At 36.1% G+C, this 21163-nt stretch overlaps 1 protein-coding gene across 10 annotated transcripts in view; it reads right to left on the minus strand.

The window, feature by feature from the left end:
- The window catches only part of NOL4 (nucleolar protein 4), a 426109-nt gene that overhangs the window by 37148 nt on the left and 367798 nt on the right, over positions 1 to 21163 (minus strand). The window contains exon 11 of one of the 10 annotated variants that reach the window (XR_002084657.2): positions 19872 to 19961. The exons of the other annotated variants lie outside the window; for them this stretch is intronic. The gene's annotated coding sequence lies outside the window, so the exon portion shown is untranslated. The remainder of the gene's footprint in view (positions 1 to 19871; positions 19962 to 21163) is intronic. 10 annotated transcript variants of the gene reach the window in all.

Consider the following 21163-nt stretch of genomic DNA (forward strand, 5'->3'; position numbering starts at 1 on the left):
GGGATATCAACAATTAGTCTGAAGTAAACAATCAAAAATGCTTTCAAATCAACACGGGAATATATAATGGGAGATCATATCCAACCTATAACTGCTGTCAGTGCTTGATCTTTAGCTTTGATAGAAAGTAGATGTTCGGGGGAGAGGAAAAGTGATCCATATGCTCTTTTCTCCCTTGCCTAAAGCCTTAAACAGCTACTTGACAGTGATAAATATCTTGCTTTTTGTGTTTTCTTAGTTGTCTGTAGAATATGTATCTCAGCAATTTGGTACGTACTTTATGAATAAATACCCTGTTCCCTGGTAACCTAATACTGATCAATCAGTGTTTATTAAGTAAGAAAAGGATGAGATCAAGGAGAGTTATGTACTTGACAGCACAATCTATTAGGCTTACAGTAGATCTGAATGACTTGAAAATGGCTTGAGTTTGATAAAGACTTCAGAAGAGACAAACAGTTCTCACTAAACCGTAGCATCTGGCCTTTCTTAATCAAAGGGTAAGTTTGCTAAAGAGGAGTGATTGCAGATCTTATATTAACACATCATACCCTGTTCTGTTGTAATCCGTACTTGTTAAAGGACAGGTTCTTAGGTAGATGCATAAATAAAATGTAGCTTCATTTTGATAGAAAAGACCCATATAAAACAATATTGCCAAAGTAAATACACACACACACAGTATACGTGTGTGTGTGTGTGTGTGTGTGTGTGTGTGTGTGTATATTGTTGTATGCATATATATAAAAGTATGGAGGTTCCTCAAAAAGTTAAAAGGAGGACTACCTTATGATCCAGCAATTGCACTACTGAGTGTTTACCCAAAGAATACAAGAACGCTAATTCAAAGGGCTACATGCACAATTGCCAAGGTGTGGTAGCAGCCCAAGTGTCCATCCACTGATGAATGGATAAAGAAGTTATACAATGGAATATTTTTCAGCCTTAAAAAAGAATGGATTCTTGCCACTTGCAACAACATGGATGGAGCTGGAGAGTATAATGCTAAGTGAAATAAGTTAGAGAAAGACAAATACCATATTATTACACTCAAGAAACAAAACAAACAAGCAAAGGGAAAAAAATAAGAGAAATCAAGAAACTCTCTTAATTGTAGAGAACTGATGGCTACCAAAGGAGAGCAGGGGTGGATGCATGGGTTAATGGGGATTAAGGAGTACACTTGTAATGAGCACTGGGTGACCTCTAGAATTGTTGAAATCACTATATTGAATACTTGAAACTAACATAACACTCTATGTTAACTGTAATTAAAATAAGAGTTTAAAAAAAGCCACTCTTGTTGATTTTGTTTTGATAATCTGCCCATTAGTAAGTAGGGTGTTAATAATAGGGGTATAATAGTAATTGTATTACTATCGATTAGTTCCTTTCTTTATTAACTTTTTACTGTATTTGGGTGTTCCTCTGTTGTGTGCATTGATATTTACAATTGTTACATCTTGTTGGATTGTCCCCTTTATGATTATATATGTAGTGTAGTTTCTTTTTAAAGTCTTTGTTTTAAAGCCTATTTTGTCTGATATTAGTATTTGCTACTCCAGCTTTCTTTTGAGATCTATTTGCATAATAAGTGTTTCCCTATCACCTCATTTTCAATCTACAGGTGTCCTTTGATCTGAAATGAGTCTCTTGTAGGTAGCATACAGATAGGTCTTGTTTGCTTATTTTGAGAGACAGTGCCCACAAAAATGAGTACACAATTGCTAGAAGGCCAGAGAGAAGGAAAGAATCCGAGGCAGGCTCCACAGTGTCAGCTTGCAGCCCAAACAGGGCTTGATCCCCGAAACCATGAAATAAGGACCTAAGCCAAAATCAAGAGATGGACTGACTGAGCCATCCAGCTGCCCCAAGATAAGTTTTGTTTTTAATGCAATCTGTCACTCTCTGTCTTTAGTCCATTTACATTCAAAGTAATTATTGATAGATATGTATCTATCTTGTTATTTGTTTTGTGGTTGTTTTTGTAGTTTTCTCTGCTTCTTTCTTGTTCTCTTTCATGGTGTACTGGCTTTCTTTACTGACATGCAAAGAATAAAGAGAAAGGAATCTAAGTATGTCCATTACTGGTTTTTAGTTTGTGGTTATCATTAGGTTTGTATATAACATCATCTGCATACAGCTGTCTATGTGAAGTTTGTGGTTGCTTAAGTTTCAATGTATTCCTTACTCCTCTTCCTCTGACATTTTACATATATGGTGTCATATTTTACGTCTTTTTACTTTGTGAATCCCTTCACTGATTTTTACAGATACGCTTATTTTTACTGCTTTTGTGTTTTCTACTCTTCCTGCTCTCCTTATGGAAACTCTGCATTTCCTTCTATTCAGATAGCCTTCCTGGATAGAGTACCGGTGAATGCAGATTTTTTCCATCACCACTTTGAATATATCATGCCACTCCCTTCTTGCCTGCAAAGTTTCTGCTGAAACATCAGCTCATTGCCTTATGAGGTTTCCCTTGTATGTAACTGTTGTCTTTTGTCTTTGCTTTTAAAATTTATTCTTTATCACTACTTTTGCCATTACAATTACTATGTGTTTTGGTGCAGACCTCATTGAGTGGATTTTGTTGGGGGAATCTGTTTCTTTTCCCAGATTAGGTAAGTTTTCAGCTGTTATTTCTTCAAATAGATTTTCTGCCCCTTTTTCTCACTTTTCTACTTCTGGGAAACCTCTAATGCTAATGTTACTGTGATGGAGTCACTGAGTTCCTGTTCTCATTGTGCATAATTCTTTTTTCTCTCCCTTGCTGAGCTGGATTACTTTCCATCACTGTATTCCAAGTCTTTACTTTGTTCCTCTAGCCTGCTACTTATTCCACCAAGTGTATTCGTTTTTTTGTTTTGTTTATTGCTTTACTTTTTAAATGTTTATTCATTTTTGAGAGAGAGACACAGGGCATGAGTGGGGGAGGGATAACAAGAGAGGGAGACACAGAATCTGAAGCAATTGCTAGGCTTTGAGCTGTAAGCACAGGGCCCTACACAGGGCTCGAACTCAGAGCCATGAGATCATGACCTGAGCCAAAGTCATATGTTTAACCCCCTGAGCCACCCAGGTGCCCCAACCATCAAGTGTATTCTTAATTTCATTTATTGTATTCTTCATATCTGAATGGGTCTTTTTTTATTTCTGTGTTGTGTCTCACTGATGTCATTCACTCTTCTCAAGTCCAGTGAGTATCATTATGATAATTACTTTAAATTCTCCATCAGACATATTACTTATCTCCTATTTGTTTAGGTCTCTTGCTGTGATTTTGTCCTGTTCTTTCACTGGGGGCATATTCCTCTATATCCTCTTTTCCTAACTGGATCCATTCCTGTATTTTAGGACAGTCAGCTGTGTCTCTTGTTCTTCAAAGTAGTGGACAAGGCACACACTTTTAACAAGGTGATGTACCTGTCCACTTCCACAGGGGACACACAGTTCCTGCTAAGATTAGGTTGGCTGAAGCTGCTCTGCAAAATGTGGTCAGTACGGGGAGGGTGGTGCAGTTTTAACAAGGTGCATGTGACTTCTACAGGAGGTTGGGAGAGGCAGTGTTGGCAAGGGTTGTTTGCTGTAGTCTTCTGGGAGATAGGCCTGCAGGGCCAGGACTAAGGCAGGACCAGCTGGAGAGGCAGGACACAGTGTAAGCACAAGTGTAAGGTAGTGAATGCCTGCACAGTATTGGTTCCTGCAGGTGGATATATAATTATGCTGGGGGTGGGGGCAAGGGAGAGAATTGGTGCCCGCCAGCTCCTTTGTTCCTAGGTTAGTAACTAATGTTCCCTCTTGTATTCCTCAGGTGTTTTTCAAACAGCTGCTTCTAAGCTGTATCTCCTTGGCCTATTTATTGTGCTGTCCCTTAAAGGGCAGGGACTCAGCTTCCTATCATCCTCCAAGCTCTCTTAGAGCCAAGCCCACTGACTTTCAGAGTTCCAGGCTTTACATCCTGCTGGTAGTGAGAACTCATGAAATTTGGTCCCTCTGGTTTTCAATAACAAATGCAATGGGAATAGTCTGTTTCTCACCCTTCTCAATGCCTGCATATCCCTCCCTCTGGTGGCCATACCTAAAGCTCCCCATGTCTTTGCCCTTCCCACTCTCTTCAATGTGGCCTCTTCTCTACATTTGGTTAAGGAGTTTGTTCTGCCAGTCATGATGTCATTTTTTGGGTTATGGGCATTGATGTATTATCTAGTTGTATCCATGTTATCTATTTGGGGTCCTCCTATTCTACCATCTTTCCCAGAACCCTCATATAATTTTGACTCTGATATCCCAAATGGAAGATAGTCTAAATCATTTTAATGTTTTGAGTTAGTTATATAAGACATGTTTACTATAAGATAAATGTCTATTATACAAATAGTAAGAGTTGCTTTTTGCTCTATATGCTCAATAGTAAAATGGTAAAATGAGTTATTTCTTTTCAAGGGAAATGAAATTCAGCCTGGCATTTTATTCATTTAGATTCTCTTTTGTAGTTTTTCATTTTGTTTTCAATAATTACATTTTTAAAAATTTGAGTATAGTGACAGATGGTAGCTGCAATTGTGGTGAGCATAACAGAGTGATTGAATCATTATGTTGTACACCTGAAACTAATTAACATGCATGTCAACTATACACAGATAAATTACTTTGAATTTAGGATATTAAACATACACCCACACACAGTGTTAATACCACAGTCATTAAAAAACATAGGATTACAACAACCATAGCAGAAATACTGATGGCTCATGAGGTAAGACATATGTGAACTAGTGAAATAATGACCCCTCTGGAATTAGGATTACTAATAATTAATAAACTTTATAGTTAATAACTGTAATATTATACTGCAATATTATAAAAATGCAACACTGATTTACCTTGGTCATTATTATAGTGGACAATAAGTTTTAGAAAAAATTCCTTATAGAAGAGTTAATTTATCTATTTTAAAAAACAAAATTAAAGAATCTTTCTAATATTCTCATCACTACTGATAATCTAAAAATGTAATGTCTATGACAGATCATTTCTATTCGTGTGTTTTAAATCCCTCAAAATTCACTATGAACATATTAATTATGGAAATCACAGTATATAACATTTATAGGATTCCATGTATAACTTTAGGTTATATATTTGTAATACAGAGTATGAATGAGATGCTTTTGTCTGATCCATTGTTTTTAAAATTTGAGGCTTCTATGTTTAACTATTTTCCCAAATAGTCTCAACAAATTTTAATCAACATATTTTAAGATGCTTAAATGGTATATATCCATGGTAATTTAAAAAAGTCTTTTCCTTGGGAGTATGGGTGAAACGGGTTGGGCGGACCCTGCTACCTCTGGAGTATCCATTTCACTCAATCTAATAATTAAAGGTTAAGAAGAGAAAAACTAACTTTGTAAAAGAGTTAGAAGTCTAGCAAATAGCAGACAAAAATTAAATCAACTTTGTAATTAAACTGAAGCTAAGGTCAGCAAAACTGGTTATTCTGTATGTTTAAAAAGAATGTCCAGAGCTTACATCAGCATCATGGCAGGGTACGAAGTTCTTCTATTTTATTCTTTCTTTTGAACAATGAGTTAGATATATACATCTACGAACAGCAGCACTTTTGTGAGAAGTGTAGGATCCAGAATACGTATCAGGAGACTAGGAGGAATCTCACCCACCTGTGCATCTAGTAATAAGCAAACAGACCTTGGTCTGGGCTGTGGAAACAACACAGCCAGCAAACCTGGCCCAACCCCTCTCACTAAAGTTATGAAAAAACTGGAGAGCATGGAGCTGGACAAATAGCCACAGAAGAGAGAGAATTTGCATATGTCCAGCCATCCCAAGCAGAGATTCTAGCATGTCTTTGGAGGGAGAAAAAAAGAGTTTGGTTGCAATGGAGACAGTAAGAGGAATTTGCCCTAGGTACTTCACTCCCCACAACACGGCAAGGACTGAGTTATCCAGTAGTGGTAACCTCTCTAGCAGATAAAAAGGAGAGTGGTGAGTGAATGCCTGGCTAACCCAGTTGTGTGGAATGCTGCTTGAGAAACCCATTTCTTTCCAGCAGCAGTAACTGTGGAAAGGAAGACTGGTGAAGAGGCAAATAAGAATATCAAGACATTAAAGTGACAGGGTTCCTGCTAACTAAGCTCAAGACTTCAGCAAGAAATCTGCCCATGGTGTCTGGGAGCATCTCACCCAAGGATCTTCCCACTGGGTTCCTGGATACCTTTAGTGCCCTAAATGCTGAACCCACACCTCACTCCACTCTGTAGTTGACTCCTTGTGCATATTCCAGAATGCAGCATTGAGAGCAGGTCTTATAAATGGAATGCTATCAGAAAAACAGATTGGGAGCTGTGGACAAAGGAGAAACCACAAATGTGAACTAACACACTACCTTCTGTTAAACCCAGAAAGCAGAGAAAACCCTAAATATAAAAGCACCAGTAAACAGCATACCCCAACTGAAGGCAACTAGTCCAGATTTAAGGAGGTATCTGCTAGTTCAAATGTGAAAGCAGTGATCAAAACTATAAGAAATATGAAATATCAAGAAAACACAGCATCACCAAAGGTAACAATTTTTAAATTACCAAGCTCTGGTGCATGACACTGAATGATAAAGCATTTAAAATAGCTATTAGAAGAAATTCAATAAGTTATAAAGAAAACTCAAAAAGACCATTCTATGAATTCAGGAAAAAAAATACATGAACAAAATGACACACTTACCAAAGAAACATAAATCATAAAAAAGAACAAAGAAGTTCTGGATTTGAGAAATTCAATGAATAAAATGAAAATTGCAATAGAAAACATCTGCAGTAGAGTACAGCAAATGGAAGACACAATAAGTAAATAAGAGGACAGGGATTTTGAAATAACTCAATCAGAGCAGGAAAAACTAAAAAGAGTGAAGAAAGTGATTTATGAAATTTCATCAAAAGAACAAATATTGAAAAAATTAATATACTAGAGAGAGAAAAGGGTGAAGGGGACAAAAAGTTTACTTAAATAATATCTGAGAACTTCCCAAAGCTGGGGAAAAACTTGGGCAACCAAGCTCATGAAAGATAATACCTCAACCTATTATCTCAATGTAAAATGACATTACCTAGGATAACATAATGAAACTGGGAAATGTCAAAGATAGAAGAGAATCCAGGGAAAAAAGATTTTAACCTACAAAGGAACCCTCCACTAGGCTATCAGTAGATTTCTCAGGAAAAATCCTACAGGCTAGGAAAGTACTGAAGAAAAGAATTACCAAGCATGAATACTCTATATGGAAGTTTCCTATATGGAAGTTATCTGAAGTTATCCTTCAGATATTGAAGGAAAAATAAAGAATCTCATGAAAACAAAAGCTGAAGGAGTTAATCACAACTAGACTTGCCATGAAAAAATTCTAATATGAGAGTATTAAGCTGACAAGAGGCTAATCAGCAACATGAAAACATAGGAAAGTATATAACATTGGTAAAAGTAAATATACAGTCAGACTTCAATCTATAATAAGATCGTGTTTAACCACTTAAAATTAAAAATAATTCTAGCTACTTTAATTTAATGAATACAAAATATAAATATTTCTACCAAAAAAAATAAAACACGGGAGGAATAAGATGAAGATTTTGTAGGCAACTGAATTTAGGCTGCTATAAGCTTAAAATTGGGCTCTTTTATCGGAGATGTTTTACATAAACCTCTAGGAAAAACCTAGAATAGATTACTAAAGACAAAAAAAGGGGGTGGGGTGGGGAACAGAGCTAACCACCACAGAAAATCACCAATTGACAAAAGAAGTTAGAAACAGAGAAAAAGAAAAAAATGGAAATCTAAAACAACCAGAAAGCAATTAATAAAATGTCACTGGCAAGTCCACATATATCAATAATTGAGTGTAAATGGATTTAATTCACTAATCAAAAGCCATACACTTGCTGGATGAAAAAAAAAAAAAAAGACCCAATTACATGAGGCCCCCAAGACTCACTTGAATTTTAAGGACATACATAGGTTCAAAGTAATGGGATGAAAAAAATTTCAATGCAAATAGAAACCAAAAGAAAGTGTGTTTAGCTATACTTACACCAGACAAAATAGACTTTAACCAAAAATTTTAATAAGAGACAACAATGGTTACTGTATAATGATAAAGGTATCAATTCATGAAAAAGGTGTATTTGTAAATATATAACTACCAACATCAGCGCATATAAATATATTGAGTAAATATTAACAAGTTTGGAAAGAGACAATGCAGTAATAACAGGGCTCTTCAACACCCTAATTTCAGCATTGGGTAGATCATCTAGATAGAAAATCAACATGAGGTGCCTGGGTGGCTCAGTTGGTTAAGCGGCCGACTTCAGCTCAGGTCATGATCTTGTGGTCTGTGAGTTCAAGCCCTGTGACAGGCTCTGTGCTGACAGCTCAGAGCCTGGAGCCTGCTTCAGATCCTGTGTGTGTATGTCTCTCTCTCTGCCTCTCTCCCACTCACTGTCCTTTCACTCTCTCTCAAAATACATAAACATTAAAAAAAAATTAAAAGAAACAACAACAAAGTAACATTGGACTTGAACTATACATTATACCAAATGGACCTGACAGTTACAGAACATCCTATCCTACAGCTGTAGAATGCACATTCTTTACAATTTCACATGACATTGTCTCCAGGACAGATAAGATTATAGGACATAAAACAAGTCTCAACATATGTAAGAAGACTGAAATCATATGAAGTATATTTTCTGATCACAACAGTATGAAACTAGAAATCCAGAGGAAAGCTTAAAAATCTACAAATATGTGCAAATTTAACACAAACTTCTGGATAACCCATAGGTCAAAGAAGAAATCAGAAGGGAAATTAAAAAAAATTAAAAAAAAGAAATACATCAAAACCTGTGGATGCTGTAAAACAAGTTATCAGAGGGAAGTTTATAATGATATGTGCATATGTTAAGAAAACAGATCATAAATGAACAACCTAACTTTATACATGAAGACTCTAGAAAAAGAAGAACTGAGGTTTCTGGGTGGCTCAGTTGGCTGAACATCTGAGTCTTGATTTCAGCTCAGGTCATGATATCAGTGTTGCGAGATCTAGCCCTGCATTAGGCTCTGTGCTGATGTGGAGACTGCTTGGGATTCTCTCTCTCCTTCTCTCTCTACCCGTCCCCTGCTCGCTCACTCTCTCTCTCTCTCTAAATAAATAAACAGACATTTTAAAAAAGAAAAAGAACTAAGCACAAAGTTAGCAGAAGGGGAAAAAAAGCCAAGAGTTTTTTGTTTTCTTTTTTAAGAAAAAAAATGGACAAACCTTTAGCTAGACTCACCAAGGGAAAAAAAAAAGAGAACTCAAAATCAGAAATGAAAGAGAAGTCAGAAGATGCTCAACATCATTCATCATCAGGGAAATACATATCAAAACTATAATGAGATACCACCTCATATCTGTTAGGATGGCTAAAGTTACAACACAAGAAACAGGTATTGGTGAGGATGTGGAGAAATGGGAATCCTCTTGCACTGTTGGTGGGAATGCAAACTGGTGCAGCCACAATGCAAAACAGTATGGAGGTTCCTCAAAAAACCTAAAAATAGAAGTGCCCTATGACCTAGCAATTGCATTACTATTTACCCAAAGAATACAAAAATGCTGATTTTGCTATAAATGCAGCACTATCGACAATAGCCAAAGTATGGAAAGAGCCCAAATGTCCATTGACTGATAAGTGGATAAAGAAGATGTGGTACATATATACAATGGAATATTACTAAGCCACCAAAGAATTGAAATCTTACCATTTGCAACAAAATGGATGGAGCTAGAGTGTATTATACTAAGTGATATGAGTCAGAGAAAGACAAATGACATATGATTTCACTCAGGTGTGGAATTTAAGAAACAAAACAGATGAACATAGGGGAAAGAAAAAAAGGAGAGGGAGGCAAACCATAAAAGACTCTTAACTATAGAGAACAAACTGAAGGTTGCTGGAGGGGAGCTGGGTGGGATGATGGGCTAAATGGGTGATTGGTTTTAAACATAGAATTTGTTGTAATAAGCAGCTGGTGTTATATGTCAGTGATGAATCACTAAATTCTATTCCGGAAGCTAATATTACACTATATGTTAACTAACTGGAATTTAAATAAAAACTTGAAACATTAAATAAAACAAACTGACTACACCCTAAATAAATAAAGAAAAGAAAATAAAGAGAAGTTAAAACTGATAAAACAGAAAAACATAGAAAAAGAGACTGCTATGAACAAGTATATACCAAAGAACTGGACAACCCAGAAGAAATGAATAAATTCCTAAAAACATACAATCTACCAAGACTGAAAAAGGCAGACTAGAAAATCTAAATAGACCAATAATGAGTAAGGAGATTATATCAGTAATTAAAAACCTCCACCCTAAACCCCAGGACCAGATGGCTTCATAGGAAATTCTACCACACATTTAAAGAAGAATTAAGGCAAATCCTTCACAAATGCTTCCAAAAAATTGAAGAGGTGGGAATACTTCCAAACTAATTGTACAAGGCAAGAATTATCCTGATACCACAGCCAGATTAGAACACTACTAGAAAACTACAGACCAAAATTTCTGATTTCTCAACAGAGAATTCAGAAATTCAAAAATTCAAAAATTCTCAAAAAATATTAGTAAACCAAATTTGGCAACATATTAAAAGGATTATATACCATGCCCACACAAGATTTAACCCTGGGATGCAATGATGATTCAACATATGCAAATCAATAAATGCAATATATCACATTTACAGAATGAAAGATAAAAATCACCTGATTATCTCAAGAGATGCAGAAAAGGCATCTGACAAAATACAGCATCCTTTCATGATAAAAACCCTCAACAAATTGGGTATAGAAGGAACATAACATTAGAAAGACCTTATTGGACAAACCCACAGTTAACATCATACACAATGGTGAATGGTATAGATAGATATTCCACTAAGATCAGGGACAAAACAAGGATGCCCACTGTTACTACTCTTATTCAATGCATGGTTGGAAGTCCTAGTCAGAGCCACTAGACAAGGCAAAGAAATAAAAGGTATACAAATGAGAAAGAAATGGGTGCCTGGGTCGCTCAGTTAGTCGAGTGTCTGACTCTTGATTTCAGGTCAGGTCATGATCCCAGGGTCGTGGGACTGAGTCCCATACTGGGCTGAGTGCTTAGGTGGAGACTGCTTAAAATTCGCTCTCTCTCTCTCTCCACCCCCCCACCCCATATGTTACTCCCCCCAACTATTTCTCTCTAAAATCTTATTTTTTTTAATTTGAAAGATGTAAAACTCTCATTACTTGTAGATGATAGGATCTTATATATAGAAAATCTTAAGGACTCAAAAAAAAAAAACCTGTTGAAACTAATAAATGAATTCAGTAAAGTTGCAAGATACAAAAACCAACATCCAGAAGTCAGTTGTGTTTCTATACACTAACAACAAAACATCTGAAAATAAATAAAACTATCCCATTCACAGTAGCATAAAAAACAATATTTAGGAATAAATTTAACCAAGTGAAAGATCTGTACAAGGGAAATGAAAAGACTTTGATGAAAAAAAATTGCAGATGCAAAAAAATGTAAATATATCCATGTTCATGGATCAGAAGAGTTAACATTGTTAGTTAGTGCCCATACTACTCAAAGCCATCTATACGTTCAATGCAATTACTACCAAATTCCAATGGCATTTCTTTTTACAGAACTAGTAAGAATATTAAAACTTGCATAGAACCACAAAAGGACTCCCAATAATGCAAGTAATCTTAAGAAAGAATAAAACTGTAGGCATTGTACTTCTTGATTTCAAAGTATACCACAAACCTGTAGTAATTAAAATAGTATGGTACTAGCATAATAATAGGCACATAAACAAATAAAACAAAATTGAGAACTCAGAGCTAGATTCTTCCCTATACAGTTAACTGACATTTGACAAGGGGGCTTAGAACACTCAATAGGGAAAGGATAGACTCCCCAACCAATACTGCTGGGGAAACTGGAGAGCTACATGCAGGAAAATCAGATTGGAACCCTATATTACATCATTTACAAAAATTAACTTGAAATGGATTAAAGACTTAAATCTAAGACCTGATGCCATAAAACTCCTAGGAAAAGACATAGGGAAGAAGTTTTTGACATTGGTCTATGCAGTGATGGGTATGACACAAAAAGCATAAGCAAAAATAGCAAAAATCAACACGTAGGACTACATCGAATTAGAAAGGTTCTATACAGCAAAATAAACAATCAGTAAAATAAAAAGAAACTACAGAATGGAAGAAAGTATTTGTGAGACACATTTGATAAGCAGTTAATATCTAAAATATATAAAGAACTCACACAACTCAATAACAAAACAATCTACATGTAAAATGGAAGAAGAACTAAATAGATACCTTCCAAAGAATACATCCAAATGGCCAACATGTACATGAAATGATACTCAACATCACTTATCATTAGGGAAAGGGGAATCAAAACTACAATCAGAGAGGTGCCTGGGTGGCACAGTGGAAACACCCTCCACCTGGCTTGCTAACAGTGTGCCTGACCCCTTCCATCTCAGCCTGGGCAGGAATATTCCCACAGGGCTGTGGGTCCCCTCCCACAGTGAACTGGTGCAGACCTTGCTGGCATCATGTACTTTACCCCCACATTCTCTTATGGACATGCCCTCTCCAACATGCTTTTGGCAAGAGACAATCCAAAGTAGTGACACAAGCCTCATAGGGTACCAAAATACTCCAATGTGACTCCCATCCCAGGAAGAAGAGAAGAGAACCACACACACACACACACACACACACACACACACACACACACAGCAGTCCAACTGCAGCCCCAGCAGTTGGCTGGGGGCAGACATCTGGTCTGACTGCAGGCCACATCCACCATCAAAAGCTTCACAGGAAAGAATATAGGGAGCGGGCCCTGCAATTTGGTGCTACAGCAGATCTGACAATGCTTGGTCTGACTGAACTCAAGCCAAAGGTGGCCTCAGTCTGGCCTAACAATAATACAGGGACCAAATCCTGCCCACAATAGGCCAAAAGAGTCATTGCAGGTGACTGGAATGAAGACAAATGGGGCTCGGCCACAATAGCAAGGTGCACACAACACACATAAGAAACCACTCTGAAGCAACAGGTTCTGGTGAATAGGGGACATTGACTGCAGGACACTATAGGACCTCTTAAAAAGGCCATTACTTTCAAGAGAAACAGATGTAGCTGAATTTCTTAACACCTAGAAACAGACACAGAGAGTTAGACAAAATAAGGATCCAGAGGAATATGTCCCAAATGAAAGAAGACAAAATCACAGCAAGACAGCTGAATGAAACAAGCATAAGTAAAATGTCTGATAGAGAATTTAAGGTAATGGTCATAAAGATACTCACTGGACTTGAGAACAAGAGTGGAGGACCTCAGTGAGATCCTCAACAAAGAAATAGAAGACATTAAAAAAAAATCAGAGATGAAGAACTCAATTAACAATTAAAAACACTGGATGGAATACATAGTAGACTAGAAAAAGCAGAAGAACAAATCAGGACATAATAATGGAAAGCAATCAAGCTGAACAGGAAAAAGAAAAAAAATAATAAAAAATTAAAATACATTAAGGTAACTCAGCAAAATCATGAAGTGTAATAACATTTGCATTATAGGTTTCCCAGAAGTAGAAGAGAGAGAAAAGGGGGCAGAAAATTTATTTGAAGAAATAACAGATGAAAACATCTTGAATATGGGGAAGGAAACAAAAATCCAGATTCAGGAGGCACAGAGAACCCACAACAAAATCAGTCCAAGGAGGTCCACACCAAGGCACATAAAATGTAAAAAAGTAGTGATAAAGAAAGAATTCTAAAAGCAGAAAGAGAAAACAGTTACATACAAGGAAAAATGTTTTCAAAATAAAGTGTTTCAAAAATAAGCTTTCCTTTAAAAAATTTTTTTTTAACGTTTATTTATTTTTGAGAGAAAGAGAGTATGAGGGGGAGAGGGACAGACAGAGAGGGAGACACAGAATTGGAAGCAGGCTCTAGGCTCTGAGCTGTCAGCACAGAGCCCGATGCGGGGCTCGAACCCATGAACCCTGAGATCATGACCTGAGCTGAAGTCAGATGCTCAATTGACTGAGCCACCCAGGCACCCCTCAAAAATAAGCTTTCTATCAGCTTATTTTTCAGCAGAAACTTCGCAGGCCAGAGGGAGTCACATGATATATTCAAAGTGCTGAAAGGGAAAAGAACACTCTATCCAGAAAGGCTATCAATCAGAATAGAAAGAGAGATATAGAATTTCCCATACAAACACAAATTAAAAGAGTTCATGACCACCAAACTAGCCCTACAAGAACTATTAAGGCTGACTCTGAGTAGTGAGGAAAGATCATGAGTAGGAATAAGGAAAATAGGAAGCACAAAAGCAGTAAACTTAAGTATATCTAAAAAATCAGTCAAGGCATTCATGAAATAAATGCATATTATACAGTGGAACACCATATATCTAAAATGTTTGAGAGGGAGAGGAGTATAAATTTAGTACTTTTAGAGTGGGCTCAAACTTAAGTCACCATCAGCTTAATATAGACTGCTATATGCATAATATGTTATTTGTAAATTTAATGGTAACCACAAATCAAAACCAGTAATAGATGTGCAAAAATTAAAGAGCAAGGCATCCAAGCATATTACTAAAGTAGTCAACAAACTATGAAAGAGAAGAAAGGAACAAAGAACTACAAAAACAACCATAAAACAAGTAACAATATGGCAATATATATGTATCTATCAATAATTACTTTGAATGTAAATGGACTAAATGCTCCAATCAAAAGATGTAGGGTGAACAGAATGGATAAAAAAACCAAGACCGGTTTATATGCTACCTACAAGAGACTCATTTCAGACCTAAAGACACTGGCACATTGAAAGTGAAGGGATGGAAAAGCATTTATCATGCAAATGGAAGTGGAAAGAAAGCTGGGGTAGGGAAACTTGTATCAGACAAAACAGACTTTAAAACAAAGACTGTAACAAAATACAAAGAAAGGCATTATATAATAAAGGAAATACGCAACAAGAAAATACTATTCAAACATAAAGAAAGTAATCAGTAGTAATACAATAATATTAGGGGACTTTAACACCCACTTACATTAATGAAACAGAAAATTAACAAGGAAACAGTGGCTTGGATTGACACATTGGACCAGATAGATCTGACAGATATATTAAAAACATTCCATCCTAAAACAGCAAACACAGAACATTCTCCAGAATAAATCATATGTTAGGACACAAAACAAGTCTCAATAAATTCAAAAAGATAAAACTCATTTCATGTTCTTTTCTAACCACAATGCTATGAAACTTGAAATAAACTACAAGAAAAAATCTGGAAAGAACACAAATATATGGAGGTTAAATAACATGCAACTGAACAATGAATGGGTCAACCAAGAAATCAAAGAAGAAATCCAAAAGTACATAAATAAAAATGAAAGTACAAGAGACCAAAATCGTTGAGATGCAGTAAAAGCCATTCTAAGAGGGAAGTTGATAGAAATACAAGCCTACTTCAAGAAGGAAGAAACATCTCAAACAACTTAACCTTACACCTAAAGGAGCTAGGAAAAGAACAACACCCACACCAGTAGAAGGAAGGAAATAATAAATTTTAGAATAGAAATAAATAGAAACTGAAAAAAAACAATAGAATGAATTAATGAAACCAGGAGCTAGGTTTTGAAAAGATCAACAAAGCTAACAAATTTTAGGACATTCATCAAAAATAGAGGACTCAAACAAAGTCAGAAATGAAAGAGAATTAACAACGGACACCACAGAAATACAAAGGATAATAAGAATATATTCTGAAAAATTATATGCCAACAAACTTGACAACCTAGAAGAAATGGATAAATTCCTAAACTGAAATAGGAAGAAATAGCAATTTGAACACACCAATTACCAGCAATGAAATTGAATCAGTAATAAAAGAAAACTCCCAACAAACAAAAGTCCAGGACCAGACACAGGTGAATTCTGCCAAACATTTAAAGAAGAGTTAATACTTATTCTTCTGAAACAATTCCAAAAATAGAAGAGAAAGGAAACCTTCCAGACCAGCATTACCCTAATACCAAAACCAGATAAAGACACTGCAAAAAAAGAGAACCAGAGGCCAATATTTCTGGTGAACATAAAAATCCTCCACAAAATATTTGCAAACTAAAGCCAACAATACATTAAAAAATCATTCACTACAATCAGGTAGGATCTACTCCATGGTTGTAAGGCTAGTTCAATATTCGAAATCAATCAATGGGATACATCAACAAGAGACAGTATAAAACCCATATGATCATTTCAAATAGGTGCAGAAAAGCATTTGACAAAGTAAAACACCCATTTATGAGAAAACTCTCAACAAAATACATTTAGAGGGAACATACCTGAACATAATAAAGGCCATATATGAAAAACCCATAGCTAACATTGTACTCAATACTGAAAAACAGATGTTTTCCCCTAAGGTCAGTAACAAGAGAAGGATGTCTACTTTCACTACTTTTATTCAACACAGTAATCGATGTCCTAGCTGCAGAAATCAAACAAGGACAATAAATAGAAAAACATCCAAATTTGTAAGGAAGGAGTAAAACCGTCACTCTTTGCAGATGAACTGATAATTGTATATAAAAAAAAACCCCTAGAGACTCCACCAAAAAACTGCTAGATGTGACAAATGAATTCAGTAAGGTTGTAGGATACAAAATCGATATATGAAATCTGTTGCATTTCTAGATCCTAATAATGAAGTAGCAGAATAAAAAATTAAGAAAACAGTCCCATTTACAACTGCACCAAAAATAATGATATACTTAGGAATAAACTTAACTTGTATTCTGAAAACTTTAAAACATTGATAATAGAAACTGAAGATGACACAAATGGAAACATATTCCATGCTCATGATTTTGGAGGACAAATATTGTTCAACTGTCCAAACTACCCAAAAACAAACTGCAGTTTTAATCCAATCCTTACCAAAGTACGAATAGCATTTTTCACAGAACTAGAAACAATACTCCTCAAATTTGTAGGGAATCAAAAAAGACCAGGAATAGTCAAAATTATCTTGAAAAAGAAGAATGAAAGTGGAGATATCACAATACCAGATATCAAGATATACTACAAAGCTATCGTAACCAAAGCTGTATGGTACTGGTACAAAAAAAAAAAAAGACCCATAGATCAATGGGACAGAATAGAGAACCCAGACATAAACCCATGATTGTACAGTCAATTAATCTTCAACAAAGGAGGCAAAAATAGACAATGGGAAAAGATCTCTTTAGCAAATGGTATTAGGGGGGACCTGGGTGGTTCAGTCAGTTAAGTGATCAACTCTTGGTTTTGGCTCAGGTCATGATCTCACTGTTTGGGAGATTGAGCACCATGTTGGGATCTGTGCTGTCTGTGTGAAGCTGAATATGGCATTGTTGACTCACTGTTTGGAATTCTTCCCCCCCCACCAAAATAAATAAATAAATCTAAAAAATAAAACAAAACAAAAAACAACAACAACAAATGGTGTTGGGAAACCTGGACCATTTCCTTATACCATATGCAAAAATAAACTCAAAATGGATTAGAGTTCCCAATGTGAGACCTGAAACCATAAAAATCCTAGAAGAGAACATAGGCAGTAATTTCTCTGACATCAGTCATAGCGGTGTTTTTCTAGCTAGGTCTCCTGAGGCAAGGGAAACAAAAGCAAAAATAAACTATTAGGATGACATCAAAATAAAAAGCTTCTGTACACCAAAGGAAACAATGAACAAAGCTAAAAGACAACCTACTGAATGGGAGAAGATATTTGCAAATGACATATCCAATAAAGGGTTAGTATAAAAAATATAGAAGAACTTATACAACACCAAAAGGCACTCCAATTAAAAAATGGGCAGAAGGCATGAACAGACATTCCTCCAAAGAAGACATACAGATGGCCAAGATACACATGAAAAGATGCTCAACATCACTCATCATCTGGGTAATGTAAATCAAAAAGACAATGAGGCATTTTTTCCCACCTGTAAGAATGGCTAGACTCAGTAACACAAGAAACAACAAATGTTGGCAAGGATGTGGAAAAAAGGAACCCTCTTGCACTGTTGGTGGGAATGCAAACTGGTGCAGCCACTGTGGAAAACAGTAGGGAACTTCCTCAGAAAGTTAAAAATAGAATTACCCTATGATCCAGTAATCACTCTCCTTGGTATTTACGAAACAAATACAAAAACACTAATTCAAAGGGATACAGGCACCTCTATATTTATTGCCACATAATTTGCAATAGCCAGACTACGTATGGAAGCAGCCCAGGTATCCACTGATATGTGTATGTGTGCGTATAATGGAATATTACTCAGTCATAAAAAAGAATGAAATCTTGCCATGCTATTTGCAATACATGGATGGAACTAAAGGATACAATGCTAAGTGAAATAAGTCAGTGTAATACAATACCATATGATTTCACTCATATGTGGATTTAAGAAACAAAAGAAACTAAGAATAAAAGAGACAAACCAAAAAAAAGTCTCTCAAATATAGAGAACAAACAGATGGTTCCCGAGGGGAGGTGGGTGGGGGGATGGGTTAAATAGGTGAAAGGGTTTAAAAGTACACTTATGGTGATGAGCACTGAATATAGAGCACTGACAACTCACTACATTGTACACCTGAAACTAATATAACACTATGTTATGTTATACCAGAATTAAAATAAAAAAAAGTTTATTTTTACAATATTTCCCCAAGAACAATAGAGTCACTTATATTGCCAGAAATAGGAACCAGAAAAAAATTTCTAAATTTAAGTAGTGTAAAAATTGCTTTTAGATACATTCAGAGTACAGCAGTTCCTCCTTATCCATGGTTTCCCCTTCTAGGGTTTCAGTTACCTGGAATCAGTTTCATCCAGAAACAGATGATCCTCCTTTTGAGGTATAGTCTGAAGGTCAATAGTAACTTAATGCTAATGTCGTAATGCCAGTGTCATTCACCTCACTTCATCTCATCACATAGGCATTTTATCATCTCAAACCATCACAAAAAGGGTAAGAGAGCAACCACATTCATGTAACACTTATTACAGTATATTGTATAATTAATTTATTTCATTAGTTATTGTTTACTTATTATGCCTAATTTATAAATTACTAAATTTATAAATACATACACTTAAAACATAATTTATGAATTAAATTTTATCATAGGTATGTAATAGAGGAAAATACATAGTACATCTAGGGTTTAGAACTATTCATAATTTCAGGCATCTCTTAGGGGTCTTGGAAATATCCCCTGTGGATAAGGAGGGACTACTGTACTCAAGAGGATCATTCCCTAATGAGTTTAAATCACCAGATATAGTTTGTTTTTCCCCGAGGCCACTGAGATATTGGCCAGAATGTTAGTCACCACGCATTAATCATTTGTTAATTCTGAACTTGAGTGAGTGGACCAAACAATGACACAAGGCACCTTTCACTCTGTGGACCCACATACTTCCACTAGTTCCAGAAACTATATGTGGATGGAAGCAGGGCTCTCAGAAAAAGCATTTGTATGTTAGCCAAGAACCAAATGTCATTTAAAATGACTGTGTGCCTTGAAACCACAAAAGGAAAATATTAGCATTGTAATTGTAATCATATTTGGCATTTGAAATTTGTTAACATGAAAGAGAAAAAAATAAGGCAACTCTGGCCTTCCTACCCTCTTGGAGTGATTCAGGCAGACAGACTCAAGATCTCTACTGAGGCAGGGGAGCAGCCTGGTGCCTATTTCAGGAAGGTGCATCAGTACCTGAACCCAGGAAAGAGGAATGTAGAAAATGGCTAATTCAATTTTCATACAGAGAGTGATATTTCTGACTTCCTAGAAAAGTAGAACATTCTGAACTCCCCAAAGAGCTCCTTCCTGAGTAGCAGCGGGCTGGTGAAGCCAGTAAAATTTAACCGGTTTGTGTAGACAGATTCCCAGAGGACATGACAAAGTTCAGAGGAGGTTGTAGAAGGAAAACAAGCCAAACCAACCATTATGCACTCATAACACCTGGATAGCCCTGAACTGTATCCTAGAGAAAGGTCCCAGGATTCTAATGAGTCGCCTTTTCATTCCTTCCCTTCGGTGAGGAGGCACAAACACAAAAACACAAAACAAAAAGAGGATCTTAAGAGTAAATAAAGACCCATTTTACTGTCGAGAAGGAGAAGGGCTTTTAAGAACCTGCTGCCAGAAAGCCTGATCAATATTGACCTGTAAAACCAGTTACATATGCTTGGTAGTCCAGGGAAAGCACAGGGCCGCTCCTTTCTTTTAGAGCCCCTTCTCCGTGGCTCCCAGACCTCACAATAACCTGGTGGAAGATTTGAGGGCTCAGTCAGAGAAACTGAAAGCTGCTTCCATTTATTTTGCAGACAATTCCTATCATTTCCCTTCCATTTTTTCCAACTGATTAACATAATTTCCAATCATTAAAGTTTACAGATAAGCATCGTCTCTCTGAAGCTCCATGTTATCTCAGTACATATGTGTGTAAATCTTCCATAGTCTCACCTGAGTTCTAGGTTATTATCATGGTCCATGTGGGAAAAGCTGGAAAAATAGAATGAACTCAGTGGCATTTCAAACATTTTCACTTTGGTCTTGCTTTCTCTAGATGGCACACAATTTGAAATTCTGTCACAATGAAATTCTTTTAAAATTGGTTTTGTTTCTAGTTTTAAAGCAATGCCAGCCTCTACCAAAGAAGTTTTCAACACCTATGGTACAACTTAGTAGCTCTTCCTGGAGCCCCTACATAGCTACAAAGTTAATTAAAGGCTGAGCAGTTTGAATGAAAAGCATTACTATTTAAGAATCACCATTTAGGTTTCCATAAAGCTATTCATTGACCTCACTCATTTTATTGAGAGAAAAACACATATATAATTAAACGCAAGGAGCTTAATGGAATAAATGTAGAAAAAGTTCTGAAGTAATAAAACCATCCAAAGGTCAGTGTA

The sequence above is a fragment of the Panthera pardus genome, unplaced genomic scaffold (assembly GCF_024362965.1).
Source record: "Panthera pardus isolate Hobbes unplaced genomic scaffold, ASM2436296v1 HiC_scaffold_15, whole genome shotgun sequence".
Taxonomy (NCBI): Eukaryota; Metazoa; Chordata; class Mammalia; order Carnivora; family Felidae; genus Panthera; species Panthera pardus.